Genomic DNA, 16,821 nt, shown 5'->3' on the forward strand with positions numbered 1-16,821 from the left:
GGCGCTGCCATAGGTCAAACGGATATCAACAGCGTTTTTTTTTAATAGGAACCCCCAGTTTTATTACATATTCGTGTAGAACGTAAAGAAATATGAATGATTTAGTTGGACCACTTTTATCGCTTTGAGATAGATGGCGATATAATAGTCGCAAACGTATAAGTACGTGATATCACGTAACATTCCGCCAGTGCGGACGGTATTTGCTTCGTGATACATTATCCGTGTTAAAATAGACCGTTTACCAAAGGTCAATATCGTGTTGATGTATGGCTATTCTGATCAAAATGCCCAACGCGCGTCTGCTATGTATGCTGCTCAGTAACGACATCATCCAAGTGTCCGGACCGTTCGCCGGATAGTAACATTACTTAAGGAAACAGGAAGTGTTCAGCCACATGTGAAACGTCAGCCACGACCTGCAACAAATGATGATGCCCAGATAGGCCTGCTGTCGCGGCTAATCCGCACTTCAGTAGCAGTCAAATTGCGCGATAATCGGGAATCTCAAACACGTCGGTGTTGAGAATGCTACATCAACATCGATTTCACCCTACCATATTTCTATACACAAGGGATTGCATGTCGACGACTCTGAACGTCGTGTACAGTTCTGCCACTGGGCACAAGAAAAATTACGGGACGATGACACATTTTTTGCACGCATTCTGTTTAGCGACGATGCGTCATTCACCAACAGCGGTAACGTAACAGGCATAATGTGCACTTTTGGGCAACAGAAAATCCACGATGACTGCGATAAGTGGAACATCAGCGACCTAGGCGGGTTAATGTATGGTACGGCATTATGGGAGGAAGGATAATTGGCCCCCATTTTATCGATTGCAATCGAAATGGTGCAATGTCTGCTGATTTCCTACGTAATGTTCTACCGATGTAACTACAAGATCTTTCATTGCATGACAGAATGGCGATGTACTTCCAACATGATGGATGTCCGGGTCATAGGGATCGCGTTCGGTTGAAGCGGTACTGAGTAGTATATTTCATGCCAGGTGGATTTGATACCATGGCCCACACGTTCACCGGATCTGACGTGACCGGATATCTTTCTGTAGGGAAAGTTGAAGGACATTTGCTATTGTTTTCCACCGACAACGCAACATGCGTCAGCGCACTGTCAATGCATGTGGGAACATTACGGAAGGGGAACTACTCGCTGTTGAGAGGAATGTCGTTACACGTATTGCCAAATTCATTGAGGTTGACGGACATCATTTTGAATATTTATTGCATTAATGTGGTATTGACAGTTAATCATGCTGTAACAACATGCGTTCTGAGAAATGATAAATTCACAAAGATACGTGTACCACATTGGAACAACCGAAATAATATGTTCAAACGTAACTACGTTTTGTATTTTAATTTAAAAAATATATCTGTAACCAACTGTTGTCTAAAATGAGCCATATGTTTGTAACTATTACGGTGCCATCTATCACAAAGCGAAAAAAGTGGTCCAACTAAAGCATTCATATTTCCTTACGTACTACGCATATATGTAAAAAATATAGGATTCCCTATTTTAAAAAATGCAGTTGATATCCGTTTGACCTATGGCAGCGCCATCTAGCGTGCCAACCATAGCACCATCTGGTTTCCCCTTTTAAGCTAGACAAGTTTCGTTCTTGGTAGTTTTTTCGTTTGTCGGTGGATCAAAAATGGTTCAAATGGCTCTGAGCACTATGCGACTTAACTTCTGAGGTCATCAGTCGCCTAGAACTTGGAACTAATTACACCTAACTAATCTAAGGACATCACACACATCCATGCCCGAGGCAGCATTCGAACCAGCGACCGTAGCAGCAGCGCGGTTCCGGACTGTTGCGCCTAGAATTGCTTGGCCACAACGACCGACTGTCGGTGGATCACGACAGAAAACATCCTTCAACTTTCCCCTCAGAAAGATATCCGGGGACGTTAGATCCGGTGGGGCCGTGGTGTGGTGCTTTGACGACCAATCCACCTGTCATGAAATATCCTATTCAACACCGCTTCAACCGCACGCCAGCTATGTGCCGGACATCCATCATGTTGGAAGTAGATCGCCATTCTGTCATGCAGTGAAACATCTTGTAGTAACATCGGTAGAACATTACGTATTAAATCAGCATACATTGCACCATTTAGATTGCCATCGATAAAACGGGGGCCAATTATCGTTCCTCCCATAATGCCGCACCATGCATTAACCCACCAAGGTCGCTGATGTTCCACTTGTCACAGACATCGTGGATTTTCCGTTGTCCAATAGTGCATATTATGCCGGTTTACCTTACCACTGTTGGTGAATGACGCATCGTCACTAAACAGACCGCGTGCAAAAAATGTGTCATCGTCCCGTAATTTCTCTTGTACCCAGTGGCAGATCTGTACACGACGTTCAAATTCGTCGCAATGAAATTCCTGGTGCATAGAAATATGATACGGGTGCAGTTGATGATGATGTAGCATTCTCAACACCGACGTGTTTGAGATTCCCGATTATCGCGCAATTTGACTGCTACTGAAGTGCGGATTAGCCGCGACAGCAGCTAAACACCTATCTGGGCATCATCATTTGTTGCAGTTTGAGAACTGGATTTTTATATGCAATAGACGCCTAGTTTTTTATCTGTCACTTACCGCGCCTTCCATCTCTGACAATGTTTATTGATGTGACAAATATGTAGTTGCACCGTGGTTCGGAGTCCACGTTAGAATGTAGGTCTCCCTGTAGCTGGCTGGGTGAGTCAGTTCAGAGTTCATACGTAGGCAACGGCGTACCTCGTGCAACAAGAACACGCCTAGTGTTCAAAACAATCTTCGGATTGATTACTGTTTTCCTTTACTTATGGCATTAGAAATAAGAAGAAGCTGCATTTTTCACAAAAATGACAATTACATGTGTTAATTATCGGGTACTTGTAAGGTGTCAGGCAAATCCAACACCTTCCATGAAAACCCTGACATGATAAGCAAATCCAGTAGTATGTCACATAGCTCCGAATAAATCATGACATTAAATTAACCAAAGTAATACGAGTAACGAGTGAGCAAATGGAATACCACAGACTAACACAAGAATGCCTAAATGCACGTCGTACCTTCCCACCGTGAGACAGACGCAGTTCCGAGGGGAGAAACGAGGACAGAAGCCGAGAGCAGAACCGTGTTAAGCTAGAAGGCCAGACGATAAGGGAAGGTCTGGACACCTACGGCGCCAGCTAGCCAGTAGGGCCACACAACCGGCACGTTTTTGCGTGAGACTTTTTCGCGTCTCAGGTACGTCAAGTACCACCCCCCAGCCCATGTTAAAAGATAGAGCCCTCCAAAAGAACAGTATAGATCTTACGATAACGCTAAAAGGACCACACCAGCTGCAGGTTTTAGCGTGAGACTTTTTAGCGTCTCTGTTACGTTGCAAACTTTAAAAACATTGCCCTCCACCAAAAGTATAACGTTTCTCATTGGATAGGCAGAATCTTTGTAGGCGGAGCTTAAGGTTAACATTGAGACCCTGATTGGTCAGATGAAAACATAGCCAGATAGTTTTTACTAAACTAACTTCGGTAAATTGTAGTAAGGAGAAGTTAGAGGAGAGTTGGTTCAGAGACGGCGAGCTGGATGGCTGCTGCGCCGGCCGCCCTGACGCTGCTTAAACACCGACAAGATAATGAACGCACGCGATGCCGCATTTTTGAGCGCATAAGGTTTCATTCAGAACTGCAGAAGTCTCATCTGTTACACCCCCTTTTTGCGTAATACTAGTGTCGATCGTTAATTAAAACTCATGGTGTTCACATTCGCCACTTGAAGAACAGATCTGAAACACGATGATTTTTCCTTTATATAGTTATTGAGAAGCCACATCAGCCACTGTAATTTACGACAAGTTAGATAAGTAATTAAAGATAATTGAGGGTCACTGTAGACAGTTTGATAGTTTTCTCTTTTGTGAAACTTAAATTAAACGTAGATTATAGATGTAATATGGCATAGGTCATCCTTCGATCGATTGTAGAACTTCGAAACCCATTCAGGGAATATTCGTTCACATTTTTGTTGAACGCAGTTGGTTTTTACCATCCTGTATTGAAACATTTCCTTTTATAAATATTGCAATTTGTAAACCATGTTTTAAGAGTAGAATTAAATTATAAATGGTAAACTTAACTGCTTTTTCTTCGTTATTTTACCAGCTAACTAAAACTAGGAAAGCCTTGAACCCTTTCCACTATATTAAGTTAGTATTAAGATTCTTTTACAGGGAGTGCAGTGGAGCTGACTCAGAGATCATTTAGTATTTGGTTATATCATCGATAGTCTCACTGAACTCGTCTGAATTCTACATGTCATGTGTGGTCTGGCGTCTCCTTACCAGCAACAGGTCCCAGGTTCAAACTAGTTAATTGCCTAAAAAACACGCTCAGAGCGTCGTTGCGCGAAAGTGGTAGGGAGACACGATATAGAACAATCAGACACCACCATGAATGTTTAGATACTGATTATTATTATTACGGGGTTCTTGCCGTTAAGACTGTGAGTGATTAACTTTTTCTCTTCCCAAAATCTCTTGATCCTTTGACTGTGTTCCTATTTCCTTTGCTCTGCCCATATTTTCCCTATTTTCTTCCTTTCTTTTACTTCAAATTTCGTGTTTATAATTTTGATTCTGAATTTCCCTACTGATTCTGAATTTCCCTACTGATTCCTGCATGATTATGTCTTCGTCTATTTCTTAAAACTAAATATTTTTTTTAATTGAAGCGTTTACTACATCGAAAATCTTCTTTGTGAGTCTGCTATTGTTCATATATATATTTAGTCGAGGTATTCTGATTATGTTTCCGAGTCTGTCTAAGAGTTTGTATAATTTTTTGGTTGGTCTCTTTATCCATACATAATTTCTGTGTAACGCTCCAAATTTTTTGGAGTATTTAACGTTATATTTTTTCTGTCTCTGTAATGCCTAACCCTTCTTTTCTAGTCGTTTCTCATGCGTAGAATGTCTCTGGTACTACAACTGTATTGTAGTGCCTCAGTCTGGCATGTCTTGAAATGTTTGTTTTATTGCAGTATATCCGATCCATTTGTACATTTCCTGGTCTTTCTGTATGTTCTTTTTTGGATACCCTGTTTGACCCTCCTGTTAGTATATATTTAGCAGGGTGTTAGAATTTTTCCACTCTCTTCATCTATCCGTATCTTACATGCAAGGCTTGTGTGCTTTTGTTGTTTAATGCCATGTATTGCATTTTCTCGTATGGTACCCGCACATCTATTTGACAGAGACTTCATGTAAGGATTCCCGTGCTTCTTGTGCTTCTTAATCTGCATCTACGAGTAAATCTACACCTGCATCCGTACTCTGCAAATCAAAGTTAACTGACAGGTAGAGGGTTCATCGAATCACCTCCAAAGTAATTATCTGTTATTCTACTCTAGAACAGCGCGCAGAAAAAACGAACATTTATAATTTTCCACGCGAGGTCTGATTTCGCTTATTTTATTACGGTGAGCATTTCTCCCTACATCGGTCGGCTTCAACAAAATATTTTCGCATTTGTAGGAGAAAGTCAGTGATTGAAATTTCGTGAGAAGATTCTGCCGCAACTAGAAATGCGTTTGTTTTAATTATGTCCATCGCAAATCCTATATAATGTCCGTGACGTTTTCTTCCGTAATTCTCAATAATATGAACGCGCTGCCCTTCTTTGAACTTTCTCGATGTACTCCATTAATCCCATCAGGCAAGGATCCCACATCGCACAGCGGTACTTCATAAAAGGCCGGATCGACAAAGTGAGGGCAGTCTCTCTAGTAGATCTGTTGCATCTTTAAATCGTTCATCTAATACAGCGCAGTCTTTGGTTCGCCTTCCCCACGACATTTTTTATCTGTTATTTCCAATTATGAGTAAAAAAATGATTCAAATGGCTCTGAGCACTATGGGACTGAACATCTGAGTTCATCAGTCCCCAAGAACTTAGAACTATTTAAACCTAACTAACCTAAGGACATCACACACATCTATGCCCGAGGCAGGATTCGAACTTGCGACCGTAGCAGTCGCGCCGTTCCAGACTGATGCGCCTAGAACCGCTCGACCACCGCTGCCGGTCAATTATGAGTCATTTGAGATTGCTAGGTATTTAGTTGAATGTACGGCCTTTAGATTTGATTGATTCATCGTGTAACTGAAATTTAACGATTCCTTTCATGCACACGACCTCACACTGTTCATTATTTAGGATCAATTGCCAATTTTTGCACCAAACGGATATCTTATCTAAATTGTTTTGCAATTAGTTTTGATATTCTGCCAACTTGACTAGACAATAAACGACAGCATCATCAGCAAACAATCTATGATGCGTGCTCAGATTATTTCCTAAATCGGTGATAAAGATAAGAAAACAACAGAGGATCTGTAACACTACCTTAAAGAATACCAGAAATCTCTGTTTTACTCGATGACTTTCCGTCAGTTTCTAACAACTATGACCTCCCTAACAGGAAATCAAGAATCCAGTCGCATAACTGAGTCGCTATCCCACAAGCACACCGTTTGATTGCAAGCCGATTGTGAGATACAGTGTCAAAAGAGTTCTGGAAATCTGTTAACACGGAATCAATTTGAAATCCCTTGTCAATAGCGCTGAACTCTTCTTGTGAGTAAAGAGTTGGTTGTGTTTCATGAGAATAATATTTTCTAAACCCGTGTTGGCTGTGTGTCAATAGCCGGCCGGAGTGGCCGTGCGGTTCTAGGCTCTACAGTCTGGAACCGGGTGACCGCCACGGTCGCAGGTTCGAATCGTGCCTCGGGCATGGATGTGTGTTAGGTTTAAGTAGTCCTAAGTTCTAGGGGACTGATGACCACAGATGTTAAGTCCCATAGTGCTTAGAGCCATTTGAACCATTTTTTGTTAAGTGATGTAAGTTACTTAACTACTCTGAAGATATCTACGTTGCTAATGTTGGCAGATGTTCTTGATTAGAATTCTGTAATATTTAATTCGTCTTCCTTGGTGAAGGAATTTCGGAAAGCTGTTTTTTGTAGCTCTGCTTCAGCAGCACTGTTGTCGATAGTATTTCCATAGCTATCACACAGAGAAGGAATTGACTGCATCTTCCAGATGGTATTCTTTACATACGACCAGAATCTCTTTAGATTTTCCGACAGGTTTCTTGTCTACTGTTGCTGAGTATTGCCAGGTCATCTGCAAATGTCAGGTATTTATGATCGTCTTCTTTGGAGATATTCTTCCTAACTGAAACCCTTTTACTTTTTCTTCCCATTGTTTGATAATTTTATTCAAGTCCATGAGGAGCAAAAGCGGTGAGTGATCATCTCCTTGTCTGACACCTGTACGTCTCTCGAATTGGTCTGAGAATTCTCATATAAATTTTACTTTGGATGTGGTATCCGTGAGTGGCAGTTGTATGAGTGTTCTAGTTTTTCTATCTGCTCCATATTCTTGTAGTGTGTTAACGAAAGTCTGTCCGTCTAGGGTGTCGTAGGCCTTCTTACAGTTCACGAAAGTGACTGCAGTGTTGTTCGTTTGACTGACCTCCAAGAGCGTTCGCAGATTCCAGATCTCTTGAACGTAGCTTCTTCCTTTTCTGAAACCTCTGTGGTATTCATCAGACTTTGCATTAGCTGGTTGTTCTAGCCTGTTGAGTAACGGCTTTATATTTTAATGACACTCGTATTCGAACTGACTGAAAAGGAAACAAAAGAGTAATGACCGAAACGAGACTTCTTCCAGCGATTACCTGTCTCAAGCGCTACCTTTTTTCCTGTGTTTATTCTACGGTACATGGAAATGCTCCCAGGACATGCAGCTTTGTTTAAAAGTTTGATTGCACCTGCGGTAGAACACAACCCCTTCCCCCGTGGTTGTCAATCACACTAGCCGCATAGCCACATGGCCCATAGGAAAAATAAACCTTATTTTATCGTATTAAAGTAGATTTTTCGAAAATTTATGAGAGTTTCATCGAACTGCTTGGGGTAGTGTTATTTCATTTTTGAACACAACGTACCATAAGCATAACAAATATAACAATCGAATTGCTGTGCGGTCTGCCTATTAGACACCTTGACATGTAATCAGTCTGCTATACAACCATTTTAGGAACATATAAAGGGTGATTTTCAGTCACAATTAAAAATAAGTAAATTGGTTCATAGTTACACTGGGTCGCCGCCACTGGAGTCACTGCACGAGTTACAGACACACGCACTGTTTGGAAAATGATTACTGGGTGGACGTCATGGCCCTAAATCCTTGACATCTGCTGACCCGACGCCCTCGGCGCCTGCTCTGGGCGTCGCGACGCCTCAACGTGACCGCCGGGCACGTGCCGACGCTGTCAATTGCAGTGATTGATACACGCCTCCTGGAAATTATTACAACATCTTTACATGCGGGCAGGACTCCCAGATACCGTAATGCTGAAGAGTACGAGCTAACGAATATACGAGAGGCATTCAATAAGTAAGAGAAAACTTCTTTTCGTGCGATTTTCGGTTGAAAAAAAAATGGAATTTGTTGTCGTACACCGTGGAATATTCCCGCTTCAGCCCATATAGTTTCGTGAAGTCCCGACAGACGGCTACGCTATATGTAGCCACAAAAATGGCGCTCGTAACAGAGATGCGTTCCAAGCAGAGAGCTGTCACTGGGTACTTTTTGACGGAAAACCAAAACATCGAAGATATTCATAGGCGCTTGCAGAATGCCTTCAGAGACTTGGCAGTTAAGAAAATCACGCTGAATCGTTGGGCGAGGAGTCTGTTACCATCGCTATGATTCCCGCTACGCTGTCTGATCTCCCTGTGCCAACTGGCCGCACACAGCTGCGGCTCGAGGTGATCGACGAATTACATTCACACACCACACTGCACAACTGGACGTCTCTGCTGATAGGGCACACATAACTTCGTTGGACCGGTCATCATCCATCCTACAGCCCGCGTCTCATACCTTACGACTTGCATCTGTTTAGCTAATAAGGGATGCAGCACGTGGATGACGTTAAAGAGGCGGTTTCGATGTCGACCAGCAGATTAGTAACATGCAGGCGTACAGGTCTCCCACCACGGTGCCATAGGGTCGTCGCATTGACCGGAGATTATGTGGGAAAATAGGGTCTTGTAGCCAAAACAGTAGGAAATAATTTCGTACATTGCAATCACTACTTATCATCGCGGCTGATCAAATTTTGTTGGCGCAAGTGTCATAACAAAAGACGTGGAATGTAACGTAAGCTATTAAGTGAATAGAGTAGTGGATAAAATTACGGGGGTTTGGACAAAACATGGAAACGACGTGAGGGATGGAAGCTTGAGCATAAACGCAGATGCGATCTAAGCCAGTAGATTCTGCTGTTATATTTGACCACAAACGTCACCTGTGCAAAGTCCTGAGTACGTTGCAGGTGTCAGTCTTGGCCAGAACAGTGTTCTGTACAGCTGTGAGTGCAATATGTAGGAGCTCATTGAAATCGACCGTGGGGCAACTGTCGGTGTTGGTATGGTGGATGAGTCCGTAAACAAAAGAGACGGAGTACTTCAAGAGGCATTGCAGTTAAACATACCTACAATTCTTGATCTAATTCTAGATCTAAAAGAGTCCGTCGCATAAGCAAATGAAGAGTTAATGCATTTTACTTTGGTTCTTGCTTACTTTCGGAAGTGTCGTTTGCTTACACACTTTTCAGAAGTTACTGCGTGTGGCGCTGCTGGTTTTGAGTAGCTCCGTTTCACTTGCAGCACAAAACATTTCATGAGGTAAAATACATCTACATATTTCTCCAGTGAGCTTTGTTCCGTTCCTCTGACAAAACGCATGTATGTGTATTTTATATGTGTAGTGCTGCTATTGCATCTAAGACATTCACTTTTCACTTAGTCTGCAAATCGTCTTTTAATCTATGCTCACCCATATGTGCACCATATTGTATTATGTGTGTCCAAATCTATTTACTGCCTGAGTTGGATGAACGAATATTCTCGGAATTATTGCTCTAGACAGACGAAGAGGGTGGCGGGAGGAGGGAGGGGAAGTTATGAAGTCGAGTGGGCTCCACCAGGGGAGGCTGACTCGAAATTGAGCGAGAAAACCGTCAAAGGTAGAGAGAGAGAGAGAGAGAGAGAGAGAGAGAGAGAGAGAGAGAGAGAGAGAGAGAATGAGGGAGTGAAATATGGTATTATTTTTATTGTTAGACAATGAGTTCAATTATTTCGTACAATGCCTTGTTTCCGAAGTTGTTCGGGAAATTAAGCATCTTTTTTATTGATTATGAATGAAACACACACAACACTGGTATAATATTGTGCAATATTTACCGATTTTCAGCTGATGCGCCATCATAAGATACAAAGATAAGTATGTGATGTACAGAAATTTTGTCAGAACAAAGATTTTAAAGTAGTGCATCTACAGAGTATCTCCATTTCCAGAGCTGAATATGTTTATACTAGAATTTCGAATAAAACAAGAGGAATTATTTCAGTGTAAATCAGATGTACGATATTTAATTTAGATAAAATATGTGACACACTAAGTAATGAACTATAGACAAGTTACAAGAGTTGTACATAGAAGAAAATAATTTAAAAATTTACTTTGGTAACATATTCCAAACATGTGGCTGAACAAAGCAATCATTTCTTAAATAGATCCTTAATTGCAAGCAGATAAGAACGCACAATTCCATATAAAGGAGAATTCTCACAAAGATTAAATCCAAGAACATAAGTACATTAGTTGCGGAGAAAATCTTACGGAATTCTGTAACCAGTACAACTTAAGGATTTTGAAAACACTGTTTTCACGTAAATATATGTACAAGTATTCGTGCGAAATACCCTTATTATAGCAGACATCATTAATTGGTTACATCATTACTAAGCAAAGATCCAAAGTGGTAGTTCAATACTGTAGAGCCATGCGGGAAGCCGGTTGGGATCAGAATATTGGTTTGGAAGAAAACCAGCAAAAACTGGACAAGTGACTATCAGACCAGTGAAGATAAACTGGAACAGACGCGGTAGAAGCTCTTTCTTCTACAGAAATTCAGCGTAAAGGATTTATTTCAACGAAGTTTAGAGTGTGAACAAAAAATGGTGACAGATGATTACACTGTTGTGTGGAATATGAGAATATGAAACAAACAACTATAAAAATTGCTCTAGAAGTCTTTGGGACTGAAAGTAAGGGTGCATACAAACAGGATAATTTGTGGATTTCAGATGACCTTAGGAAATTGGTTTGGGAAATGAAAAATTGATACAAAAATGGTTGTCAACTAAATCACTGCAAGACAGACAAAATGACAAAACAATAAATCAGGACTTAAGAAACAGAATGAAAACAGAAAAGAACGAGATGTGGGAACAGAAATGCATCCAGATTGAGACTTTAATAGGTGGATCACAAACGACAGAAGTATGGATAACAATCATTGGTATGAAGAAAACACCAGCAAACAAAGCAGTAGACAATTTAGTTCCTTTCCTTTAAGCGAATGGAAAATGCATTAAACAGCTCATATAACTGAAGACAGACTCTAGTACATTAGAAATGAAGAAAGTAGGATTGAACAAACACTTCGAAATATGATCACGATAGAGGAAGTACACAGTGCATTAGCTAAAACAAAGAATGGCCGATCATCTTACTCTGAAATTATTCCTGTGGAATGACTGAAAGTTGGACACCATTTGAAGAAAAGAGTACTACACCTTACGAACAACTGCTGCCAAGGGATTGAAGTTCCATCAGAGAAGAAAAAGTCGTATATAGTCTCCATTTTCAACAAGGGAAATAGAAGAGAGGCTAATTGTTACAGAGGTATGATTGTGAACCGCACGATGAGCAGCTTATTTGGCAAAATTTTGTATGAAAAAATAACATAGATTGTTGGACACCATATTGGAGAAGATCAGACAGAACAGATCCTGTACAGACGACCTCTATATTTTACAACAGCTAATGGAGGAATTAACCGCAGCAGGGAAGGAGTTACATATCGCCTTTGTAGATTTAGCTAAAGCCTATGACGCGGTTCCTAGAGAAAGACTGCGAAGCTTTGAAATATTTAGATATGGATGACCGTCTTTTACAGATTATTACAGAAACGTACAGAGAAAATAAGGTACAGATTAAAAGACGGTCAAAATTTCTGAACCTATTGATGTCACAAAATAACAGAGACAAGATTGTAGTATGTCATTCATCTTGTTTAATTTCTGTTTAGGAGTGGCTCTCGGAAGGTGCAATAATACTTTTCTTTTTCTTCTTTTGTAGGAATGGGGATTATTATTAACGGCGTACAGTTGTTTCTGTTAAGTTTTGCTGACGATCAAGTTGTTGTAGCACAAGATAAATTCGATCTTGGGTTCATGATACAGCGTTTATATCAGGAATTTGATAAATGGGAACTGCAAATGGGTCTGACAAAAACGGAACATCTGATAGTTACCAGAGACACTAAATTTGAAGTTCACATCAGTGACGGGGCAGTTATGAAACAAGTAGAAAAATTTAAATATTTAGGGGCATATATTGACAAAAATGGACTGGTTACTTTAGGTCATAAAATTCAAAATACAACAAACCAGGAAAGTAATAGAGTACATGAAATCTTTCTGGTAAAACAGGAATAACAGTAAGCAAAGAGCGGGTAGGCTAATGGTTGAATCTGTTCTATGGAATTTAAATGCCGACCTGAAAAGAAGAATAACAGCTGTGGAAATAGATTATTTATGAAGGACTGCCAGAATATCAAGACTCGAAAAGAAAACTAATGGAGAAGTGAGAGCTCGAATGAAGACAGATAAACATCTACTTCTACACCTACATGGATACACTACAAATCACACTAAAGTGCGTGGCAGAAGGTTCATCGAATTACCTTCACAACAATTCTCTATTATTCCAACTTCTAACAGCGCGCTGAAAAACGAACACCTTCCGTGCGAAATCTGATTTCCCTTATTTTATTATGATGATCGTTTCTCCCTATGAAGCTCGGCGTCTACACAATATTTTCTCATACGGAGCAAAAAGTCGGTGAATGAAATTTCGCGAGAAAATTCTGGATAAAAGAAAAACGCCTTTGTTTTAATGGTGTTCACCCCCAAATCCTGTATCACGTCAGTGACACACTCTCCCCTATTTCGCGATAATACAAAACGTGCTGCTCTTTTTTGAACTTTCTCGATGTGCTCCGTTAATCCTATCTGGTAAAGATCCCAGAATGCCCACCAAGACTCCAAAAGAGGACGGACAAGCGTAGTGTAGGCAGTGTCTTTAGTATATCTGTTCCTTTTTTTAAAGTGTTTTGCCAATAAAACACAGTGTCCGGTTCGCCTTCACGACATTTTCTATGTGTCCTTTCCAATTTAAGCTGTTTGTAGTTGTAATTCCTAGTCTTTAGTTCAATTTACGACGTTTAGATCTGACTTATTTATCGCGTAACCGAAACTTAATGGATCCCTTTTAGAACTCGTGTGGATGACTTCACACTATTCATGACTTAGGTTCAATTGTCAGTTTTCGCATCATACAGATATATTTTCTAAATCGTTTTGCAATTTGTTTTGATATTCTGATGCGTTTACTAGATAATACACTGAAACACAGAACTGAAAGAAAATCTCTAAAGTGATATAGACAAGTGCTGAGAGTGCCAGATCATCGATGGCCAAAGAAAATTTTTGAATGGAAAGCGCCAGGTGGACGAAAAAGCGGGAGACCACGACGTCCTTGGAATAGTCACTTAAACAAAGCAACGGAGCCTCGCGGGATACTCAGGAAGGAGGCACTGAATAGGGAAGCTTGGCAGAAGATATCAAGAGTACAAAAAATTATTGCTATTAATTGATCTGCATTAATGAATCCTGTAATAATAATAAAAACAGTACTCCAGCTTCGGAAAAGAGTCGATTGTATAAAACCACTTGAAAATGTGGCAAATTCTATGTACGCAAGTTTGTCAGGGCAATATGTACCCGCCTGAAGGAACACCACAGAACATTCTATTTTTGCAGACAAACTGCTTGAGGAAGGTCATAGAAGGTGAAACATAAAGTATTACATCACATTCATAAAGGAAGGAAGATGAACTATCTCGAAATAATGGAAATTAATAAACACGTGTCCACCAACACAAGCCTAGTACTGAACGACCAGACACAGTTCCCTTGCTCGTCACTTTTAACTACAGACACTACTCATAATACCATGCAGGCCATGTTGAAAATTATCCCTCTTACTGACATGTCTCTGTAATTTTTTTTCAATTACTATAACTCCACTCGCTGTCTTAAAAAATCTTGCATTGTATAATCACAACCGCTTCGCTCATCCGCTTAATATCAGTATTATATCTTATCTTTTTTTCTAATTTAGGACCACCTAAAACCTAGTTTGTTTTGTTCAGCACATCTTTGGAATATATCACCAAAGTTTATTGTTAAATTATTTTCTTCTGTGTACTACTATTGTACTTCGTCTACAGCTAATTACATAATGTGTCACATATTTCATCATAATTTAAAAATTTTGCGTCACATTTACGTTTAAATAATACCTCTCGTTTTATTCCCAATTTTAACATTAACGTTTTCATCACTGGAAAAGGAGATACTCTGTAGATGTACAATTTTAAAATCTTTGATCCGACTAAATTTTACTGCTCCACATATTCACAGATAGCAGGGTTAGAATTGTGTTCAAACGTACTGTGACTTTTGTATATGCCTTTCATTGGAATTTTTATAATTTTCGCTCACTATAATACCAGGAGTGAACTTGGCTTAAAGCTTTGACAGTTAAATGCAAGAGCATGTTGGTTGTTTGTGTCAAGTGTGGCAGCTTAGCACGCTAATTGTTTTGTTATATAAAAACGGAGGGGAGACGTTATATTTTAGGTTTTGTGCTGCATTTTATCGTATTGTTGATTGATTCTCGTTTTTAACTATTTATGCAGCCGTAGCATTGTGAAATGGATCCCTCATATACAAAACTGAAAGCGTCTCGAAAAAGTACAATCCGGCAACATACACTGACTTGCTTAAAATGGAGCCGCTACGCCAACTTCGACAATTAATTCATGCATTCAGTATGAGAATCATAGATTAAGAACCAAAGAAAAATATCAAGAAATTTATGTTAAGATACCCCAAAGTATGACGAACTTATAACGATAAAATTATATTTAAGAAATTGAAAAACTCTTAACAACCGCATTGAGGTGGAGAGTGCTTGAATACAATTCAGACAGCAACCGACACTCTCGGTAAGCATCAGATATAATGGTTTCGTCGTTTACAGTCCGCTAAAATGTCGACAGCTGCAAAACATAATACAAACTACTGTCTCTATGAAAACAGAATCTATTCCAGTCAGTGGGGTGTGTCGTGCGAAAGCAACTGCTACCTTGCATCTGGCGACATTTCCTTAACAAACAAGTCTTACGTGTTACTTTAGTATTGCGTGTAATTTATACAGTAAATATTGTTCTTTCAGACAAGAAAATTCTTATGTACTTCTTAACTCCGAATTATGTGTAATGTGTAAAATGAATAAAAAAACGGTAGGACACTTTCCTAGCATCCCTACTTTACAATAAGCTTAATGGCTTGGGTCTGTGGTTATTCTGAAGGTAATGACTCTGGCTCATACATATAAATCTTCTCAGAAGGTGAAACGTGTTCGACATGGGTGTACATTAAATGGATTAACTGGCAACACACTCGTATAGTGCCCTAATTATCTAGTGCTTGCCTTGTAAACATATGGCCATAAAATCACACTAATTTTCGTTACAATATTAAGTCTTTATTACAATTTGTTTAAATATTTTGAAACACACAGAGCGGCTCTGAGTGATATGATAATTATAAATGGACCTCTGTGGTACTTACCTATAAGGTAATCTGTTATACTTTAACGTATTTTGCTTTGTGTGTCTGCCAGCGACAATTACTAGCTAACAAATATATGTGTAAAATATTACAAATCAATGTATTACTGAATTTTCGTTGCAAAAACAGACATAATGTTTGGAGGGATACCGCAATCACTGGTTATACAATGTTACTTATAATCCGTCTTGATTGGAAAAATGTTTATTCACATGACCGGATTCGGTTCCTCTAGAACCATTTTCAGATCTGTAATTTCAGTTACAGGAGTAACCCATCCACACACAGCAACCTTCACATGCGGCGTCGCATTGACATTCTTTAGATAAAGCATAAAATTGTACAAAATGTTCAAATTTCATTTCTTCCAACGAACTATTACCCGAGATATAACTGCTATATTTCGTCATAAATTGAGGCTCGGTTTGCACAAGGTCGCACATGAAGTCAAACAGATGACAGTATTTCGTCGACGAATGTTAAACTTCACCAATGTTCATTAGGGACATGTGCGAATGTTCACATAAAATTTCGACGAAATCTTAGATGGTCGAGGACAAATTTGAAGGAATGTTGTTCGCGTTTCGTTGTATGTGGCTACTGTTTCTAAATTGACAAGTTAAATCTGACTCTATTGGCCCATGGTGGTATTGTCACTACCCGTTCAAGAACAAGAACTGGCAAACCCTCGCCATATGGGTCAGGAAGTACCAGCCATGAGTTGGTTTCTTCATCCAGGAGATCAAACCTTAATTTGATTTCAGAGGCCTGACAGTTATGGAGGATGCCTACACAGGCACCAGATGGAAGCCCCACCAATATGTCAGTGCAGTTCAGGTCCAACAGGCGCATTTTGCCATGCTGGGCTACGACAA

The sequence above is a fragment of the Schistocerca gregaria genome, chromosome 6, assembly GCF_023897955.1.
Source record: "Schistocerca gregaria isolate iqSchGreg1 chromosome 6, iqSchGreg1.2, whole genome shotgun sequence".
NCBI lineage: Eukaryota > Metazoa > Arthropoda > Insecta > Orthoptera > Acrididae > Schistocerca > Schistocerca gregaria.